This window comes from Pelobates fuscus, chromosome 3 (assembly GCF_036172605.1).
Source record: "Pelobates fuscus isolate aPelFus1 chromosome 3, aPelFus1.pri, whole genome shotgun sequence".
In the NCBI taxonomy this organism is placed as follows: Eukaryota; Metazoa; Chordata; class Amphibia; order Anura; family Pelobatidae; genus Pelobates; species Pelobates fuscus.
Window position 1 is genome coordinate 97,198,066 of NC_086319.1, and position 18,903 is coordinate 97,216,968.

Below are 18,903 nucleotides of genomic sequence, written 5' to 3' on the forward strand. Positions count from 1 at the left end.
TTTTGACATAGAGTGGCTGGTTTGCCTGGTTTCGGCAGGGTGGAGACGTGGGCTCTTAACATCTCCTGTGGCATATTGCCGTTTAGGAAACAGTGGTTTAGGAGCATTGTAAGAGGGGAAATGAGAGTCCCAGAGAACGTCTGGTAGTAGATGTTAGAGAGGCCATCTGGTCCTGGTGATTTTTGTGCGGGTAAAGTCTTAATCACCTGTAACACTTCAGTGTCGGTAATCGGGCATGTGAGGAGATCCATGTCTGATTTGTGTAGCTTGGGAATGTTAACTGATTCTAAGAAATCCTGAATTTGGGCTAGCGATGGCGTGTGTGTGTCTGCGTCTTCCCGAAGGTTGTACAGTTTCTTATAGTATTGTGCAAATTCGTCTACGATTTTCTGGGGGTTGGTAATTTTGCTATTGTCAGAGGATTGGAGCCCAGCCACCCGTGAGTTGGCCATTCGTGCTTTCAGTTTGGATGCTAACACCGCACCAGATTTGTTCCCATGTGCAAAGAATTTAAATTTACATCTTTGTAGCATATAGTTTGTTTTTTCTAGTTCAAATTCCTGTAGTGTAGTTTGGAGTTTCCTCAGTTCACTAGATTGCGCTGGGGTTGGACTATTTTTATTAGTGTGCGTAAGAGCCGTTATGTCTGCTAAAAGTTTGCGATATTTTTCCTCTCTTATGCGTTTGGCTCGGCTAGCATGTTTAATGAACAGACCTCTTACTACTGCCTTATGGGCCAGCCATATTGTGTCTATGGAGGAGTCTTGGGTGGTATTAAGTTCAAAATAAGAGGTCAAATCCTCTTTAATTTGGGCAACGATCAGAGGGTCTTTTAATAAAGTGTCATTGAGACGCCAAGTTCCCCTTCCTATGGTGGAAAATTTTTCTTTTATCGATATGGTAATAGGGGCATGGTCAGACCACGTAATGACCCCGATATGTGCTGCCGTTACTGTCGGTGTAATGGATGCATGAGTCAGGAATCTATCAATTCGTGAATACGAATTATGTGCCTGAGAGTGGAACGTGTAATCCTTTTCTGAGGGATGTAACACCCTCCATATGTCTAATAGTCCCGCATCATGTATTGCTGTTCTAATGTGTGTTGCCACCTGAGATCTTTTTTGAGCGGTTGCATGTGTTACTGATGTGTCTGATGAGGTATCTAGGCCACTGTCTAGAATAAAATTTGTGTCCCCTCCTATAATTAGCGTCCCAACAGAGTGCATGTGAGCTAGAGAAATCATTTTATTCGCAAAATCTATTTGATTCTCATGTGGACCGTACACGTTCAGTAGTGTGTATGGTTCATTATTTATGCTGCATTGAATGAGGATGAATCTACCCTCCTTGTCCTTCACAACTTTTTGGAGTGCAAAAACCACATCTTTGTGCACCAATATCGACACCCCTCTTTTCTTTTTGGTATAACCAGTGTGAAAATTAATTGGGAAGGATTTGGAATAAAATTTAGGCATATGGCCCTTCAAAAAATGGGTTTCTTGATAGAATGCTATATTTGCTCCTAGCTTTTTTGCTTCAGCCAAGGCCAGTCTCCTCTTGTGAGGGGAGTTCAGGCCTTTGGCGTTAAGGGACATTATAGTTAAGGCCATAGATAGTGGAAGTATGTGCATCCAGCGACATCATTGCAAGTGCCTTTTGATAGGAGCCTAGATTAATACCTATACCGTCACTTAAAATTTTTATGTCAATTGCCCATTTGGCCCTTGCGCCGTGCTTATTATGTGCGCCTGTGTGGTGCACTACCACAAACAATGTTGAGCGGTACCGGTATGGTAGAACATGAAAAGTTTTGAGATCTAGGGCATCACAGTATTTCCTATCCTTATAGCCTGAATGAACCTGTCCGCCAAGCCTATTTGGCACCTTATTGTTCATGCATATCCAATTAAGTACAACACAGCCCTTAGTGAATCTGAACCTGCTGGTATATGGTGCTATATCTCGTGACACCGGGGGGAGGGATACAAGGTGTACATAACAAACATAATGCCCTAGGGCAACTATATACATAAGGACAAACCAGGACATTGAGTCCACTGTCCAAATAAAAGTAAAAAGTTTCGGCCCTTCGGAGCCATCATGGGGGAGGGTAAATGTTGATTATGTGTGCCTGACTTCGCAGTTCTTAGTGCCCATTCTGCATGTTGACCTCCGGTCGCCAACGGTTAGTAAGACCTGCACTTTCAGGGGAGATAATTTCAAGGTCACGGCAACGGCCAGTAACGCCCTAAATCAAGAGTATTTAAAAGATTGGTGGAGCTATTAGCCTGTTGGATATCTTGACCTTCAGATACCGTCTGGCATAGAGATATACATACTTAACAATAAAAAAACGATAATAGCAATAACAGAAATAATAATAATGTTAACGGTATAGTTTTCTCACGTGTCCTCACGGATCACCGTCATGAAAGATCAAGGCTGCACTTGGCAGCTACGAAGGGTAAAGTCTCATTTGTTTCGCGCCACTTGAGTCCAGTCTTTAGTGATCTTCGTAGGTGATTTGTGCGTGATTTTAGTAGAGTTGCCATCTTCTGGATATTCAATAGAGATGTCCCACTCCTTCAATAGCTTTACTCCTTCCGCCAGGGATCTGATCTGATGTTCCAAACCATTTTTCTTGATTATAATACGTGTGGGGTAGCCCCATTTGTAAGATATCTCAGAGTCTCGTAATGCTTTGGTGACAGGCATAAATTCCTTACGTTTCATTAAGGTGGCTGCAGATAAATCCATGAATAATTTAATCCCGTCATATTGAGCTGGCGTGTTGCTGGTAATTCGCGCCGCGCGCATTATGGCTTCTTTGGAGACAAAGTGATGCACTCGGGTGATAACATCTCTGGGCACAGATGGAGCTAGAAATTTGGGCCTTGGCAGCCTGTGCACTCGGTCCAAACATAGGTCCCGGTCCGAGAGTTCCGGACAGAGTGTTTTGAAGAAGTTGACAGTATATTCTCTCAGTTCCGCGGGGCCTATTTCCTCAGAAATCCCCCTAATACGTATATTGTTACGTCGGTCTCGATCTTCTTGATCGGCTACCTTTGCTGTGAGATAGGTGAGTTTTTCTTCCATGGCGTCATAAGCACCTGCTAGGGAGTTGTGAGCAGCAATAATCTCTTCCGATTTATCTTCTAGTAGAGATGTACGTTCCCCAATAGCCTGTATATCTGCCCTCACATCACGGGCTAGTTTGGAGAAGTCTGCCTGGAGCGATTGTTGTAAATCTTGTAGCAGTCTTTGAAGGGTCGATTCCGACGTTGGTATAGCAGTCCCTATTGAAATTGAGGTGCTGTCACTTCTATCTGAGCGTGCCGCGGGAGATGTTGGGCCGCCGGCGCCATTTTGAGAGGTCCGTCGCGGAGGTGTAAGTGCCGCGATTTTCATAGTTGCAGGGCGAATTTTGTTTTTTTTGGTTGTTCTTTGTGCCATGGCTATCTCGGGCGTCGTGTGGTGGTGTATAAGTGCTGGGTCAGGTCAGGAATTCTCTTCTAATCGCTGTTTAGTACGTACCCTCGCTGGAGCTAACAGCTCACACAACCATCTCCTCGAGCTGCCAGGCCACGCCCCTCGCACTAACTCCATTTTTAACTGCATACTGTGTGACAGATACTCCATTTTGTCCTCATAACCTGACTTCTTCATTTTAAAACTACATTACATGACAGAATTTCCCAGCACATCTAACACAATGGACAAAGACTGTCTTTTCTATAAAGACATGACTAACTCAGGAACTGCTGAATCTCCCCTAACTCGCAACATAGTATAAATTGAAGGCCATGAGAACACGGTAGTAATGAAATGTTCTATTCATAAGAGACCTTGCACCTGACCTGACATCACTGACCGTGTAAAATGACGCTCAAGCCCCCCTTTCCACCGAGTAAGCCTTATGCTAGGGAAGATGGCGCTTGAGCCCCCTGTCCCCACCCGTGTCCAGAACAATACCACCTATTGGTGGGTGGACACCTAGCTAACCACTTAGTTTCTGAGCCAATTAATTACATTTATAGGTGGACACTAATCCGGACACTTAACAATTAATCCAATTAATGATGTTTATTTGTTATTATCTGATATTCAATGATAAAATGCCTCTTAAAAGGGCCTTAAAAGGGCCTGCGAGCCCGCTCTTGACTCACTTGCCAATAAATTTCCAAGAAGTTATTTTAACCTGAACTCTGTGTGTCAGACTGAATTACTTCAGCGTATATACGCAATTTAATTTTCTTAATTTGGACAGGAACAGATAGACATTTAAACATTTTGGTTTACTGCTAAAAAGTACCATAACAAGTGTGTGTGTGTGTGTGTCTGTTAGAGCCAGTGAGTGTGTATAAGCAGTGCAAGTGTCTAAGAGACTGTGTGTATAAGCAGTGTGTGTGTGTGTGTGTGTGTGTGTGTGTAAGCAGTATGTGTGTAACAGTAAGTGTGTGTATGTGTATAAACGAGTGAGTGTGTGATGCAAGGGGGTTACGAAAAGTGGGAAGAAGACACAAAACACATAAAAAAGAATGCCAGACAGGGAATACAATATACAAAAAGGGAAAACAAGAGAAAAAGGTAGTAAAATGCACAAAAGGGGCAAAAAATGGGTAAGAAGGGCAAAAGTGGGAATATTAGACAGACAGGTGAAGATAAATTTTGGGGGCAGCAAAATGTGTCTTCGCCTGTGTAGATAGAAGTCCTTGCACTGGCCCTGTGTGTATATAATGAATGCAGTGTGTGTGTATTTAATGCAGAGTGTGTGTTTGTATGAGTGCAGTGTGTGTATATAATGTGTGTGTGTGTGTATGTTTGTGTGTGTTTGACTAATTTCTAATTAAACTTTTAGCACAGTCATATTTGGTTGTGATAAACTTGCAAAGTGGCAATTCCTCTTTACGGGAAATGGAATTTGGCTTTAAAAATCAGACACTTGGAAAAGAATGATCAATATTGTATAAAGAGTAGGATCAGGGATACAATTATAGTGGTTCATTGAGATTTCCTGCAGGGACGGTGCAAGGATTTTTGCCGCCCTAGGCAAAAAAATCTTTGCCGCCCCTCCATATGTCCTGCCCACCATGTGACATCACAATGCCCCGCCCATATGCTCTGCCATATGGGCCAACGCCAGTCTTCACAAAGTGTCTTTTATCTGAAAAGACAGTGTGTTTACATTAAAAAGCCTACAGGCACAGGCTATAGACACCAGAACCACTACATTATGCTGTAGTGCTTCTGGTGACTATAGTATCCATTTAATGTGAGGTAAATTAGAGATTAGTGCCACTAATAATATATTGGATTGCCTACTTACCACCAGATGAGGACAAGAGGCTGATGATGGGCTCAGTCTGGCTCCACAGGTCTGGTGTAGAAGAGGCTCTCTGGAGACTGTTTTTAACAGTGCTCACAACAATTAACGAACAGGAAGCAGCTCCATTTTTTAGGGCCCCTTACACAGCTCAAGGTCTGGGCCCCCAGGGGGCATACGCCTACAATGCCCACCCATAAATCCACCTACATGGCCCATCCATGAGTTGGGGATGTTTTATGTGTGCAATTTGTGTAAGGGATGTAGTGTGTTTATAGGGGATGTAGTGTGTGTCTGCGTGTAAGGAATGCATTGTATGTTTCTGTGTGTGTGTGTGTGTGTGTGTGTGTAAGGGGTGCAAGGTGTGTTTCTGTGTATGTAATTGAATGCAGTGTGTGTCTGTAAGGGGTGCATTAATTATGTAAGAGAACGTAAGGGATGCATTGTGTGTTTCGGGTGTGTCTGTGTGTGAGTAGGAATGCATTGTATGTTTCTGTGTGTGTGTGGGGGGATGCATTGTGTATGTGTGTAGTGTAAAAGAGAGGGTTTGTGAGGTAGGATAGGGAATGAGAGGGGAACAGCTCTTTATTTTTTTTTAAAAAATTCATAGTGCTCTCCCCTCCGGTCAATTATTGATTTCCCCTTCCCTTCTGTCCCTCAGTGTTCTCCCCTTCTGTCACTTAGTGCTCTCCCTTGGCCCCCTGTCCCTCTGCAGTCCCCCCTTGGTGGTCTTCTCACTCCCCCCTCCCCCCCTTAGTGGTCCTCCCTCTCCCAAACACCTTAGTGGTCCTCCCTCTCCCAAACCCCTTAGTAGACCTTCCCCTACTCCCCCCACCCCCTTAGTGGTAATCTCCCCCCCCTTAGTGGTCCTTACCCTCCTCCCCTCTCCTTAGTAGTCCTCCCTCCTTACCCCCCTTTGGTGGTCCTTCCCCCCCTCAGTGGTCCTCCCTCTCCCAAACCCCTAGTGGACCTCCCTACCCCCGTTCCCCCTGTGCTCCTTCACCCCCCTCCCCCAGTGGTCCTGACTCACCCCTCCCCTAGTGGTCCTTACCCTCCCCTCCCCTAGTGTTCCTTACTTCCCCCTCTCCTCCCCTAGTGGTCCTTATCCCCATCCCCTATGGTCCTTATCCCCCCCTCCCCACCCCTACTGGTCCTTACCTTCCCCTCCCCTAGTGGTCCTTACTCCCCCCTCCCCTCCCCTAGTGGTCCTTATCCCCCCCTCCCTCCCATAGTGGTCCTTATCCCCCCTCCCTCCCCTAGTGGTCCTTATCCCCCTCCCTCCCTCCCCTAGTGGTCCTTATCCCCTCTCCCTCCCTCCCCTAGTGGTCCTTATCCCCCCTCCCTCCCCTAGTGGTCCTAATCCCCCCCCAACCTCCCATAGTGGTCCTTATCCCCCTCCCTCCCCTAGTGGTCCTTATCCCCCCTCCCTCCCCTAGTGGTCCTTATCCCCCATCCCTCCCTCCCCTAGTGGTCCTTATCCCCCTCCCCTAGTGGTCCTTATCCCCCCTCCCCTAGTGGTCCTTATCCCCCCTCCCTCCCCTAGTGGTCCTTATCCCCCCTCCCTCCCCTAGTGGTCCTTATCCCCCCCCAACCTCCCCTAGTGGTCCTTATCCCCCCTCCCTCCCCTAGTGGTCCTTAACCCCCCCTCCCTCCCTTAGTGGTCCTTATACCCCCCTCCCTCCCCTAGTGGTCCTTACACACCCCCCCTCCCTCCCCTTGTGGTCCTTACCCTCCCCTCCTGCCCATGTAGCGTGGCCGGGCGGCGCGGAACGCAGGACAGGAACCTCTGTTTCCTGTACCCGGCCGCCGGCGGGAATGACAGGAAGTGCTCACTCAGTGAGCACTTCCTGTCATTCCGCCGGCGGACGGGTACAGGAAACAAAGGTTCCTGTCCCGCGTTCCGCGCCGCCCGGCCACGCTACATGGAGAGACCGGCAGGAGGGAGCGCTCTGCGCTTCCCTCCTGCCGGTCACTCAAACCCGGCCGCCCTCCATGCAGCAGTGCTGCGCCGCCTGGGGCTTGTTAAAGCGCTCAGGCGGCGCAGCATGAGGAGGCGCAGCGGGGACAGGGATCCGGCGCCCCCTGGTAAGTTGCGCCCTAGGCGGCTGCCTAGGTCGCCTTACAGGTGGCACCGGCCCTGATTTCCTGCAACTTGTGTTGTGCATTGTGTCTCTAGGTACATTGGGGTGTATCACTTTATAATAGAAGATTATATTAGCTTTAGTGTACTAATAATCTTAATTTTAGTAATGACAGGAGGCGAATATTTCCCGCCCTATTGGATCCCTCCCATGTCTTACTCAAGTTGAACAGAATACGTCTTTTATGTTCAGGAAGACACGTATGATATATGGTTGTATGTTTAAAGGGAAACTCCAGTGCCAGAAAAACGATCAGTTTTTCTGGCACTGGAGGGTCCCTCTCCCTCCCACCCACCAATCCCCGGTTACTGAAGGGGTGAAAACCCCTTCAGTCACTTACCTGAGGCAGCGGCGATGTCCCTCACCGCTGTCTCCTCCTCCGCGACGCTCCTCCTTGTGATTGCGTCGGCCGGTGGGCGAGACTGATCTCGCCCACTGGCCGAGGAGACCTAATGCGCATGCGCGGAAATGCCACGCATGCGCATTACGTCTCCCCATAGGAAAGCATTGAAAAATCATTTCAATGCTTTCCTATGGGCGGCAGTAAGCTCTTACTTACATGTGCAGCCGCTCCGTTCAGCTCCCCTGTGTAAATCTGGCGGTCTGCGTGCCGCACGGTAATCCGTGGCTACGCTCTGATGGCTGCGGGTCTCGCGAGATTTACACAGGGGAGCTGAACGGAGTGGTTGCACATGTAAGTAAGAGCCTACTGCTGGCCCCCAACAGGACCGCCAGGCTTGTAATGAGCCTGGCGGTCCTGGTCTGTATCATGACTCAAGTATAAGCCGAGGGGGGCTTTTTCAGCACAAATACTCGAGTATATACGGTACCTATAACCTCATTCTGAGCTCCTTTTTATGCACTCTAAAACCTGAAAACATGTACAATTTGCTCTCTTTTGGACAAGTCAGTAAGTGTACATATGCAAATAATCAATATCTCACTGCAGGAGAGAGGAGGAGGAAAGACATATGGAAGAGAGACACATGAATAAGGGATACATGGAGGAGAGACACATGGAGGCAGAGCCAGATTAACATAGGTGCTGATGGAGCTGCAGCATCTAGGCCCGTTGATTTAAAAAAAAAAAAAAAATTAAATCATTTTTTTTCAATTCTTTTTACATGCTCTTGCTTAAGTATCGAAAGTTAAGAGGAATGAATAGGAACAAAACTTGTGTGGACACTCTGACAATGACATTAGTTAAGGTAAAGCTGATTTTGATCACTATACGAATGCTCTTGCTGCTTTAGTCTCTCTAACACTGTGGCATGTTGCCTACGTTCCCAGTATAAGAGGAGTTTCTGCCTGCTCGAAAAAAGTTAGGAGAGGAGTGGACCAGCGAGTTCTTAGAAAGCATAGCGCTAGCACATCTTTAGACGCATTTATGACAAGCTTTCAGGCCCTCGCTCCCACACTCACCTACCTCGCACTCCCATGCCACATCTCCCTCTCACTCCACGAGGACGCCGCATCGGAGCGTGACTCTTCAGACAGCACTGTCAGCTTGACCACCAACGCTGACTGCTCACATTCATATAAACGCTGCCGCTTACCAATCACGGCAACACAGGAGGCAGAACTTTGTTCATGCAAACGTCGCCATTGCCCACACACGGCCACAAAAAGGCAGACCTTCAGGAGAAACAGGTCCTCTGAAATGTACAGGAGGAGGAGACCAGGGAGGAGCTACAGTTGGCAGATTACCCACTCTCCCTATTTGTGTCTCTCCCCCATGTGTTTCCCCTCCATGCGGGGCTAGTGTTGACACTTACGATGGGCCTAATTACAGAATCTTACCTACAGAAAACATTAAAACAGTTATACCTCCCAAGCATCATGTATCTGGTGGAGGTGGTGCATAGTTAAAGTAAATCCATACCCCCTAACAGCAGTGTCTGGTGAAGCTGGATTTTGGTGGGCGGGGTAAAAGGGTGGGCCACTGATGTGAATCACGTAACCAGAACCGCCCAAAGGGACAAACATGCCCAAAAAGTGGGCGTGTCTGCACAAAGATTTAGATGGTCAGCCTGGCGTGAATGCACATCAGGCTGCCTGTCAATCATGCAAATCAAGTAAGTTTCGATTTACACCAAAAAGCCAAATTACAAATTGCACTCCAGATGTTGTGGATTACATCTCTCCTGATGCTGTGCCAGCATTATGGCTGTAAGGGCATTTTGGGAAATTAAATGTAGTCCACAACTTCTGGAGTGCTAAAGGCTTCCTACCCCGCTTTTTGAATAACCCTAAATGAATTACAATTAAAGAATGAGTTGTCTAGATAATATTGCATGTGTACTTATGTGTGCATCTTAAGAAACACGGGTATTTGATTTGAAGTAATAATCTTCAGATTTGCCCCATGAATTGCATTTAGTAAGCACATGACTTGTAATGCAGGGACGGATTCTTCTTTTCGAGAATAATTACATCTCAGAATAGTAGCCGATTTTACTCTCATGCATTAATAATTCTTCAAGACTTTGAAGGATTAAAGAAAAATAATATGAGACAAAAAAAAGTAGATGAGAACTGAGCACCTATATCATTTACCCTTATATTAACTACAATACTTGATTGCATAGTGATTTTCATTGAAATATTAGAATATTATCTGTTGTCACCAAAGCCAAACATTTATTAATTGTAAGAAAAAACATATGCTAGATAGATGCTTGATTTATTTTACATTATTAACCATGTTCTCCCAACCATATTAATTTATTGATGAGGCAAGAACAGGACAATAAAATGTATTTTTTTGGAAATGTTGTTTAATTGTTTTGAGAGATTTATTGGGCAAAAAGCTTATGAACGACCACTTGTTTATGTTGCCTTGGAACATTAAAGGATAGTAAAGGGACAATCCTCAGTTTCTACTCCTGTCTTCTCTCAAGAGATGATGAAGGTAAGGTACAGTTGTGTCTCTACGATAACACAAGTATAACTGCACTAAAACAGAATTATTGCCTCTGACTATTTTTGGGCATATACTATAGACATTTGCATTTGTATTCTTAAGAATAAGAAAATGACAGAAAATTTTGATCTTCCATCATTTGGTCAGAAAAGAATACAAAGCTGCCATTGACAGACTAGCTCACAGAGTGAATTCACCAGACGGGTTTATTTATTTATTTTCCTACAGTCTTTTTGGGGGGGTGGGGAGGTTTTGCGCAATCCAATACTTTTTTTTATTTTAATAGTTGCATCACATAATTCAGGAATTTTATTTTGCCTTTTTTGGGGGCTGAACAAAAGAAGATAGAACAAACAAGAGACTGCGCAAAAAGTTGCTGTGTGCACACCAAGGTGCTTCTGGTATTTATTTGAAGGACAGAATATAACAAACATTTCGGGTATTCCCAATTCCGAAACGTCTGGATCCTCTGTCCGGTGTGAACAAAAGAAGATTTAGTAGAAAGAAAGCATTATATGGTTAGTATATTTCTTTCCCCTACAGATTATTGGCCTCCCTAACTACTCTCTGGGTAAAGGAGTAGATTGGGGTCAGGGTGGATAAGGTCTTGGGGAACCCTAGCCACTCAGAGGGGAGTGAGCAAATAATAACTTTGTGATATTTTTTGGTTCAAATGGCATTTGCAATATTAGCAACAGGTGGGATCTGAGGAGGACGACATAGGTTATTTCCCTGGTATTAGAATTAGAGCCCGCACCCAACACCCATGAGTGGGGACTGGGGGGGTCACTCTGTCCCCTCTTTGTATTATAATTAGAGCCCCCACCCACTGCCCAAACAGGTGGGCCTGTGGGGATATAGGACATTTCCCTGGTATCATAAATATAGTTGTTATAGTTTGATCTGTTCTAGAGTTTCTACGAATGAAGAAGGTCTGAGCAAAGCTAGTTCGTGGCGCTACATTCAGAATATCTGAAATGCTGACCCATGGCTACACTAACCACAGGATGTTTTGGAAGTTTTAGATAATAAGTGTTTAACCTTTAGGTTTAGTGTCCTCACTCAAGACAAGGGTGTACATGGGTTAACCACTTGGTCTAGGAAGCAGATACGCTGTAGCCATATTCTTGTTAAAAAAGACAGTTGTTACCATTTGTTTATTAAAACATCTGTTAATAGAGATTGATAGGGACCAACAATGGAATTCTTAATCAACAGTTCAGCTAATATTACACATGCAAGTAAGGCACTCTTAGGTGTGGAGTATGGATCATTATTTAATGTGTAGTTTGCAATATATATGTGTATTATATGGTGTGGCGCATACATATATATATAATACGAATGTACATTTAGCTGTATACAATGGGTGTATTTTCATATTGTAGGCCCTTTTGCTTAGATTTGAAAACGTTACACTTTCAATGACATTTCCACAAGGTTAAAGTTAAATTAGAACAAACACATGTACTGTCAGTCAAATGTATACAAAACTCGTCGTAAGCTAATTACAGGCAAGAGCCTTCTAGAGAATATTCCAAAACACATGTGCTGTCAGTTAAATGTATACAAAAACACTTCGTAAGCTAATTACAAGCTCGAGCCATTTAGGGAATATCCCAAACTTAGATATGCAATACATTACATCATGTAACAAGTTAGAAAACCTTTTTGGGAAAATCACACAGGTGGGGGCTGCTTTATAGAGGACAAAATGCCTATTTAACTGAAGGAGAAAGGATAGGATGTTGTCATTCAAACATTATTCCATTCTCACTTGCACGCAGAGCATCATACACAAGGACATATGCTGTAATACTTTGGTAAGATTAATTATTTACTGACTATTTTTGCATTCTGTTACATTCATCCAATACACTTTTATCTTATATTTATTTGAGTCATTGTTTCATTTATTACAATATTTTTACAGTGCCTTTTCGGGTCTTCAGACACTGAACTATTTTTAGTGATAAATCAAAAATATCATCTAGAATGGTTAAAGAAAACAGTATTTATAAGTAATTTGGAAACGGAAAGGTCTACTCCGTATATAGCTATAGATTGCATAAAGACACGCTAAGCTTAGAATGACCCGGAGTGACCTTTTGTCGGTAAAGGTCCACATCATACCTGAAGCGAGCCATAACTATCAAAATTGAAGTATCACCGAAACCGACATTCTGGGGGCCTCGTCCTTGGGAGGTTTAGTCGTGTCTTTTGCAGTGGAGAACACGGTGTACTCAGTTGCCGGGAGGATTCTCGTTTTGTAAGTATGTCTTTCTTTAAGTTTCCAAATAGGATAGGTAATCTTGAAACTAGTTCAAGTGACCCTATTGATTTAAATACTGAACACAGATCCGTTGATTCCCCTGTTTTGTTTTCTTTCCCTTCTGTGTTTCAAGAATTTATAAAATGTTGGATTAAAAAATATGGAGGTCCATTTAAGTTGGGCGAAAATATAAGTGATGCACTGTTTCTAGAGGACATTTTTCAAGTATTACCCTCAATCATGCAGCTTAAAGATGGCAACGATAAAAAGGGTAGGAGTTTGCAAGCTTTACTAGATATGCTATTAATGTCCCTTCAAATGATTGAACAGTTGCAAGTTAGTTTTAATCTGCAAGCTTCTCTTATTAATACGCTGCATGTACAAATAGAAGATTACCGCACCCAGGCACAAAATGCAGCTCACACTGCTGGATTCTTACAAGATAAAGTTCATAAGCTAGAATCCAAAAATATAATTCTTGATCAAGCTGTAGACACCTTACAATGCCTGCGTACAAAGCACTCTCCTTCTTTAAAACTAGGAGGTAAAGCACGGGGCAGTGCTATATTTAAAAAATCCCCTGTTGCTCATGAAAACAAATGGTATCAGATTGCAACCTTGTCAGTCGATCTTCCTTCTGCTTTAATTAATGAAGACGACAATGCAATATGGATGGAGCATAAAAATGAAAATATTGAGTTTCCTTCACAAGTAACTTCTGTCCCCACTGCTCCTCCCACGTATACACATTTGTATCCAGAATTGCCAATTGAACATTCTAAAACTGATCTTGTTCCTTGTAATCCTATAACACGTGGTCCTCAATTAGAGGCTAACGAAGTGTTATCAGATGACAAATTGAAGGAAATTTCTGCACATCATGCTAGAATAGAAAAAGAATATAATGATATGGAAATGACTTTACATAATGTAAAACAATTGTTTTCGCAAGAAAACCAGCAGAGACGAAACTTAGAAGCAGAGTTGTCTGAGGCTGCACGACTATTAACTGAGACTAAAACTAACCTTGAACGTTTTAGGCTTGACAATGACGAGTTACAACGTGTAAATGACAAACTTAAGGCTACTACTAGAAAACAGGAAAAAACTGCTAGCATATTGCATGATACTACGCAAGACCTTAAGTCTACTAACAAACAGCTGCAAAGTGACCTTAACGAGGCTAAATCTAAACGACATGTTGTGATTTCTGATCCCGTTAACGTACACATGTCAGCCCCTACTTCGTCTATTAAAGCTACGGAAGCCAGAGCTGTTTTATCTGAGATCGGTCAGGCTCCAGTGAATAAGGGTACTGTTGAGGATTTCAATAGATTCACACATTGGATCGGAAAACTCCTTCGCTGGGGTTCTTCGGATTCACAATTAATAGAGATTTTTCTAAAAGGTCTGGGATCCTGTTCAGCTGTTATAGAAGGTTTTGCACAAACTTTTCCTCAGCTGTTAGAACGGTGTTGCCATAAGCTATTTCATTTGTCTAGTCCTTTCCAGATTAACAAAGCTTTTATCTCACTTCCTAATGAGTCTATCACAGAAACTGCTAACAGAGTAATTGTTTTCCTTGCTGCTCTTACTAATGGGGCTACTTCTTCAGAAAAACGTTCTGAAATACAAGCTGACCTTAAATTGGATCCAGCAGTGCGGGAGTTAATTTTCACTCTTGTACCGAGTAACATTTCTCATGTTATGACCATCTGTTACGGTGACATGAGGAATGTGGACTTTAATTCATGGCTTGACCGTTTGCAAGTTGTAGTGATTAGATATTCTACACTCTCTCCGATTTCTGAAATAACATGACAGGCGCTGCACACAGATGCGGTGTCCGCCTTAAAAAGTAAAAGTGATTTTGATAAAAAATCTGACCTCACTGAATACCAAGTGGGAGATTCTGTGTGCATGCTTAAACAAGGACAGAAAAACCCTAGGAAATTTCCTAAAGATTGCTGGGAAGGTCCATATCTTATTGTGGACAAAGTGGGACCCTCAGTTTATCTTATTCAAAAATCAGATGGTTTAAATGTCTACAAGCATGCAATGCAGCTTAAATTGTTTAAGGGCTCTTAAAGCCCTGTGTTTGTTATTCTATATTTACTTTGTTTTTTAGAAAGTGTACAAAGGGACTGAGACTCTAGAACGGCTGTTCCAGACTCTACTGTTCATTATGAATGATCGGCGCCTTTACATCTAATCTTCATATGGACAAAGAAAAATAAAAACAGTCCTACCGGATGTACAAAACTAGCTTTGGCTAGACTACTTTCTGCACGTGTTGCATGTTTTCCTAGCCTAGTGTGATACTTTTATGTATTTACTAATAATAAATAGTAACGTTGTGTAATAATCTCCTTATCCACATTTTTCATGTTATATTTGAAGTTTGGTGTCCGTAACTTACAGTTTGATCATAACTAATTATTTTATTGGTTTTCATAACCTACAAATTAGACTATGGCATCTTGGACATGTTGCTTGATGGGATGCGTTACAGTGATATGTTTGCTCTATACCTTTACTAACATTTGGCATCCAGATAATCATAATCTGCAGAAGCGTCTTGTCACTTCTTCTGAAGTGCTTGCTCCTTTTAAACCTATATATTTAGTCTCACACCCTACTACCAGCATTGACCTTATCTTTTCCTTATTGTCTAACTTTCAGCGTAATAGTGTTAAATCTAACCGTCCCATATATCATATTTCTCATAGTTCTGCATCCCCACAATTTGTTGCACTTTTTATTGCTAGTGTTCCAAAATTTGACTATGCTCAGCTATGGTTTATTAATAAAACACATCTTCTGATTCCAGAATATGGTGCACTTCCGCATCTTGATAAAAATATTTGTTTGATATGCAGTATTGATTTGCAATCTACTACTTCTGGCATTTTTCATAATTCTAACCGCCGCCCTATGGCTAACATGGATAATCTTAATACCTGTGGAAGTCCAGAAGTCCAGGACTCTACTTCGGTTGCAATGCCTGCGACTATTTTGGTTGATACTTCCAACCCCTCTGATTCTGTAGGTGAATGGCAATGTACAGACAATGGTATTCCACAGTTTATAGTTAGAATTGATGAAATAGCTCAACCTTCTACTCCTATAGCTTTTGTATCTCCCTCTACTCCTATACCAGAATCTACCACACCTCCATTTAAGGAAGGTGACCCTATTCAAGTTCGTTTAGACTCTGCTACACAAGTAGCATATGATGTTTCATATCGTTTGGTTACCTGGCACTTACAATTAAATAAATGGTTGGTTTCCACACAATATTCCAATTGTACGCCATTCGTATCAGTACAGGAAAGAGCTTTTCAGTGGTGGTTTCATGAAAGCATGTTATATAATGTATCACTTCGATCACACCATCGCCCTAGACAAGATATTTTAGCTACTGGGTTAGGTACATATGGTAGTGTTATGGGATCAGCTGCACAAATTAATTCAGAAATTCTAAGATATAAACTTGCTTCTTTAGCCTCTCATACTTCTACAGGTCTGGATACCCAATATGGTATTAATACTAATATTGTTAAGCTTCAACAGCATCAAACTCATGTTATGGTAGATACAACTGAGATTATTTCTGATAAGTTTCACACTCTGGTCGACTCAGTTTACAATGTTACGCATGATACTGCATGGGCAATGCTATGTTCACAGGTTCAGGCTGATCTGTCTGCCGATCTTAAACTTCAGTTGCAAAGTTTATGGTCTGGTAGATGGCCTGCTTCGTTGAGTCTTGCTGCTTCAAATTCTGTGACTGACTTTGCGATGACTCATCTTTTGTGGTGGGAAGTTCTTCTATCTGACTGCTCACTTGAAAGATGTGCCATTCAAACATTAATACCATGGGCAGGCATAGATGCTATTATTTATCGTTTAGCTACAATTGGCCTACCGTCTAATGGTTCATTATTGTTGCCTGAACTTTCACATCAATGGGTAGCCCAGGGTACGGATAGTTCCAACTGGACCCTTGTAGACATTTCCTTGTGTCACTCGAATGCTAATTCTTATATATGTTCTCCATCCCAATATAAAACTACTACTGAAACATGTTGGGTTAATCAGGATGAATGTAGTTTTCATGGTCAATTTAATGTTACAAATCCTGTCTACTACTTGGGGTTAGATCGTGTTTGTTTTCACTTATTTCAGCCTGATCAAATTATTTTTAAAACAATGGACGAATCCCTTCTCAGCTCTCACTTATTGCCTGGCACGTGGTGTAATTCCATTCCTGTGTCTTATATTGCTTCTTCAGTATGGAACTTCACTATGCCTCAACTTACTAACATAAGTTTGGATTTATCATGGGAACGTATTGTTGATTTTTCTATGTCAGATTTGCCCTTGGGTATGGGTTCTGAGATGAAAAAATGGTTAACTGACTCAACATCAATTACGACATTGCTTAATTCATTAAAGAGTGTTTCGCACCAAGCTCAAATTACTGTCACACATAAACAAGGGATTCTTAAACAGGTCTCTGCTGCTGTTAAACAAGATGGTCAGACCTCATGGTGGGAATCTGTTTTGGGATACAGTAATACTGCTACACATTTTTTTAATATAATGTTGCATCCAGTTGTAGTTATTTCTCTCTTACAACTGATTTTATTTTTATTCATCTGTATCAGTGGTTGCTATTTCAAACGTTTACATCGTAATCTGTGTAAAAAGGTGGCTGTATTGGAGGACTTAGAGTCTAAGCATAAACGTCTTCTCCCATTATATACACTAAATGGTTATTCTGTATCTTTGGATCCCTCTCAGCTTCCCACTCCTCATTGATTTTGGATTGTATTCTGTGTCCATGATCTTACATTATTTTTGTTTTCTTTTAGATCTCCATTTTGCTTTTCTTCTATGTCATGACTGGTTCCTTACTTTTATTTTTAAACAGCACTTGGGCGTTTCTGTCTCTTTATTTTAAATACTAAGTGGTACATTCTGATGACAGGTTTACCAGCTACACTCTATTATCAGTAACTTTCTCTGTCAACGTACATCCAGCTGCTTTTATTACACTTATCTGTGAAGAATTTCTATTTCTAAGAAAATTCCTACTGACTGCTACTGTCTATGGGTACGATCGGTACTAGGATGAAGACTTTGCATACTACCTCGGACGAAGATTTCCTAAACTTTGCATACACCTAAGGAGTTGAGGAGCTATCATGGTTATCCTACTTCTCAAACTTCCTGTATGGTTGCTGTGAATGTCTATTGTTGCTATTTTATGGGTGAATCTCATGCTGCAAATTGCTATTTCATTCTGCGGCCTGAACTCTAATTTTGAACTCTCCATGAACTATATTTCTTGCTATGTCGCTGATATTCCTTCTATTGGACTTCCAGATTTGATACTGGTATTTGACTTCTTCAATCAAGATCTCTAAAGAACTTTAATGTAGCTTTAACACAGTTTACTACGTCACTCTGTGTTATATTTCTCATTCCTGTGTTTCTGCTGGTACCACTTGTATGCAATTTATTTTTCTCTCTTTCTCTCTTTTTCTTCTCTTGGGCACAAGTGTTGTTTTGTTTTAGATTTTTCACAGTTTTTCTCTTGTTTTTTCTTTTTGGTTTTGTCATAGAAGAAAAACAAGTGGGGGAGTGTGGAGTATGGATCATTATTTAATGTGTAGTTTGCAATATATATGTGTATTATATGGTGTGGCGCATACATATATATATAATACGAATGTACATTTAGCTGTATACAATGGGTGTATTTTCATATTGTAGGCCCTTTTGCTTAGATTTGAAAACGTTACACTTTCAATGACATTTCCACAAGGTTAAAGTTAAATTAGAACAAACACATGTACTGTCAGTCAAATGTATACAAAACTCGTCGTAAGCTAATTACAGGCAAGAGCCTTCTAGAGAATATTCCAAAACACATGTGCTGTCAGTTAAATGTATACAAAAACACTTCGTAAGCTAATTACAAGCTCGAGCCATTTAGGGAATATCCCAAACTTAGATATGCAATACATTACATCATGTAACAAGTTAGAAAACCTTTTTGGGAAAATCACACAGGTGGGGGCTGCTTTATAGAGGACAAAATGCCTATTTAACTGAAGGAGAAAGGATAGGATGTTGTCATTCAAACATTATTCCATTCTCACTTGCACGCAGAGCATCATACACAAGGACATATGCTGTAATACTTTGGTAAGATTAATTATTTACTGACTAT